Raw genomic sequence first — 4,528 nt, forward strand, 5'->3', positions numbered from 1 at the left:
CCCTTTCTCCCTTTAAACTTATCACATACCTAAACAGAGAACATTTTTTTCCCATGTGTAAAAGTACCATTAAAAGCCTCAGGTCTGTCACATCATAATTTTCAAGTGGAGTTCCATGCTATCTTGTACAGAGTGTTGTATGCCACATCTGAAACAGCAATCTTGAATGATGAATCATAAAAGTAATCACTATTTATTAAATATTTGCTACCAGCAAAATTTGTAAGTTTTATGGGTGTTATCTCATGGAATGCTTGACAACACATTGAGGTAATTTTATGACTTATTTACAATGAATAAACTAAGACTTAGTGATGGCAAGTAATTTACTGAAGGTCACACAGCAAGTGGCAGACACAAGATCTAAACCCAGATGTGCATGACTCCAAAATCCATGCCTTCTGCCTATAAAACTGATTCTATATTTTAAACAAAATACATTCACCATGTCACCTGACACTTTTAATCTCAAAACAGAAACCTAGGGAGAAGACAAATACTCGAGGATTGGCTTTGTACCTGAAAAATATCTAAGAAATAGCCCTTGAAATGACCTCTGGACCACAGGCAGATATCGCAGAGCAAGTTAAAAAACAAATGCTTCAATGAAACAAAATTTCTAGGGAAACTTGAAAATGCCCTTTGAATCCACTATAATATTTTACTATGGGTACAATATATTTTCCCTTCAGTTTTGAAGTGGGGAAAATGTCAGCTTTGCTTTCATATTTTTTTAAGTTCAGGATGGTCAAATATCGAACTTTGGACCCTCTCAACCAATAAGGCTTCAATATCCCTTGAACTCCTTTTATAGTATGAACAAAATGAATTTCTATTGTCTGTTGTTTGTTCTAAACTCCTGCCTGTTTTTTTTTTAACTCTGTTTTTAAATTAGTAATTTTCACTACCTCATGCAATCTTCTAAATTACTTTTTAGAGTGCTGGCTATTAATATTTTAGGTAGCTTTGATGTTTTACTTTATAGTCTTCAATTTTATTTTACATTTCACAGGTTCTAGTTGCAAATAATCCTACAGGCAATTTTCTCACACTGCAACTATTCCTTGAAAGATATGCTAATGCAGCACGACACTTGCAATACTGGGGGTTAAGTTAATCACCCAAAATGAGTTGTATTACTGTCAGCAGTGTATAAAGACATCCCATAGTGAATTACAAGGAAGGCTAGCTTTAAAGCTGCATTTCAAAAAAAACACCCAAAGCTGGAGATGAACAAAAATAAGCATTTATTTCAAAGTCCATTGAGCTAAAGAATCAAACATTTGTTATTTCTGGTCTCAAAGTTACCCAGTATAAATAAAGGGATTCATAGCCTTTTCAAAATTTAATTACCAGGAAAACCCTCATAAATAGCATACTCCATCTCTGGGCAAGACAAACACTGCAGAGCAGTTTCTGTCTTCAGATTTGTCTGCAGAGAAAGAAAGAAATCACTATTTTCCTCTCTGTTTAGCTGAACCACATGACAGTTCTAAAATCTTGGGGAGCAAATATTGATCTTTTGCTCCATCAGTGAAAGTGATACTCATGACAACACCACAGTCTAAAGATTACTTTGCCAAAAATCAGGAGGCAGTACATTGTTGCGTGTATTCATCAATTTCTTTCCACTGTTCAGTTTTTACTTGTGCTTTTAATGTAGTTTAAATAGGAGATTTAAAGACCTGCCAAATATATGACCCTTTCAAATCTCTAAAATCCAAGCCACTTGTAATGCTATTTTGTATCAACCTCATAACAGAGAAGGCACATCCAGCCACTTGAATTTCTGGTCTGCAATATTCCTTACTTTATTCTTAGGAGAGGTTAACAATACCTTGCACCCATGCCCAGATGCCCAATCACACTGCATCTTTATTTTCTATATGCTCTCATACATACAAAGGCAAGAGCAGCCATCACCGCCAGGCCTGATTCTGATTGGCAGCATCGTACACTGCCACAGCACTTTTCCATACGGGCAGCAGATTAAGGACTTTCAGGAAGCTTTAATCCTTTTTGTCAGAGGGTACTTTTCAGTTGACTGGCTGCTCAGAGGCCAACTGAGGTAGAGTTGCAAGCTGCATTTTAAAGCAGCAGCAAGTCTGCACTTACAGTGATCTAGATTTCTCTTTTCTCTCTTGCAAAAATATTGAAATAAGATTTAGTTGCAGTGTTGTGATATGCATTTTTATGAGAGAAGAAATATATTGTGAAAAGAGCGTTACTTCACTTGAAAAGATCAAGAGAGCGGGGAAAGAATAAAGGTTTACCAGGAACATAGTATTTATTTGCCATGCATATTTGATATGAGTTCATTAAATACGCAATAGAAATGTCAACATAAAGTGCTGTTTAGATCAAGCTATGAAAACAAACTGCCCTGTTATTAACATTGGAATATACTAAGCTGTGGTTAAATATAAGCCGTATTTACTATATGGTAAAGAAATATTTTATTGACTATTGTTAAATAACCATCTACTTAGCCTAATTGAATTTGCCCTGTATTTATAAAGACTGATGGCTTTAATACTCTGACAGTATTCCTGGTATTTTTACATAACATCCCTTTGCCATTACATGGATTTTTCTTTGCTCACCCATTGACATTCAATAATTAGCAATTATCACCAGTCCATGCCTAATTTGAGAGTATTTTCTCAGTCTCACTGGACCATTGCCAAAGCTATATCCAGTGAGGAAGCAAAGTACAGAAGCTTCTCTTTAAGGAACACTTGCTACAGAACTCGATGGAGTACATCTGACTGCACCACAGGGTGAAAATCCATTCCCTGGCACAAGGAAGTGTTTCATAAGACAGAGTGGACTCATTTGAGTCTCTTCTGGGACTTGAATTTAAACATAGATATTCTGGATTAAAACGCAGACACCTCAGGCAGAATTAGAATCCTGGGTCGTCTTTCTGGCACACTGCCTTCCTGATGATCATTAACATAATGCAAAACTACCAAAGTAGAAGACTATTATTATCCTCATATCTCATGCAATATGCAGAAAAGCTAAACCTGCTGTAATTAATAATGACCCTTTCTTTAGTGGGTACCTCTCACAGAAGTTTTTATGGAAGAATGTCAACAGAACAAATGCATAGTTGAGATTTTTTAAACCTAAGTATTTGCCTTACAAATGATTTCTGCAACTATTCTGGCTTAATTCTTTGGAGTAGTAGAAACAAAGGCCATGAGTGTGAATGTTGCCATCAGGATCTATAAACACTTTGCAAACAAACGGAAAACACTGGGATAGGACTTATTCAAACTCATACATAAGATGTTTGAACCATGTGTCACCAGCAAAACCCATTAGCAATTCCCAGGAAATAATAGAATCTGAGTAGTAAAGTCTGACCTTTTTCTTTTCCTTTGTGCTTCGTACAAGTTCACTTCCTCATAGGGAAGGACGCCACATGGAGGCCTTGCACATGATGCTTCAGACCAGCATTCCTAGTGCAAGAGGGCTGTGACTGACACCTCAGCTCAGAAGCGATGTGCAGGGGGATGTGCACACACAGCAATTCAAGATGGTGGCAGAACACTGTATGTAGAGACACGTGCCTGCGCGGTATGAATGAGCAACACACCTGCACCCAAACCTCGCGAGATTCCACCCTCCTCCCCACAGAGGAGAACCCTATACAGCAGAGCAACCCACAGCACGGCTTGTAGGTAAAGCTTACATCTAGAGCCTGTGCTCAAACTTGTCTGTTCTTTGATCAAACAGAGCTCTCCTTTGCTTCTGAACTGATTGCAGTCTCATTCTATTTACTCAAACAACACTGGCAAGGAGGATCCTTAATGGGGACCAGTTTGGGAGGGTCAATAACACGTGGACTGAAATGGCATTTCCCTAATTAAAGGTAATAATGCATAGAGAACAAATTTCAAATAGTCTTAATTTCAATACAGTATTATTCAGCTGTTTGGAATTTTGTGATCACTAAAGCACCTGATAGTGGAGCTATCAACATGAAGTCAGAGTGAATCATTTTTATGTTTTAATTTAATGGCAATGTATATCCTTCAGCAGCACTAGTGATAAACACCACCCCCCCCCCAACCCATGCAGGAGATGTAAGAGACTTGGGTTGGATCCCTGGGTCAGGAATATCTCCTGGAGAAGGGCATGGCAATCCACTCCAGTATTCTTACCTGGAGAATCCCTGTGAACCGAGGAGCCTGGTGGGCTACAGTCCATAGGGTCCCACAAAGTCTGACACAACTGAAGCAACTTCACACCCACATGCACATATCCTTCCTTGGGCTCCCCCATTCAGCCTTTTAGATGTAGAAGTTTGAATGATAACTGTTTTTCAAGGTTCTGGATACAAACAAAATGGGTATAAACTCTAAAATTAACTTTCAATTCTATTGATGAAATAAAAGTGAAAGTGAAGTCACTCAGTCGTGTCTGACTCTTTGCGACCCCATGGACTGTAGCCTACCAGGCTCCTCTGTCCATGTGATTTTTCCAGGCAAGAGTACTGGAGTGGGTTGCCATTTCCTTC

This window comes from Cervus elaphus, chromosome 20 (assembly GCF_910594005.1).
Source record: "Cervus elaphus chromosome 20, mCerEla1.1, whole genome shotgun sequence".
NCBI classification, from domain to species: domain Eukaryota; kingdom Metazoa; phylum Chordata; class Mammalia; order Artiodactyla; family Cervidae; genus Cervus; species Cervus elaphus.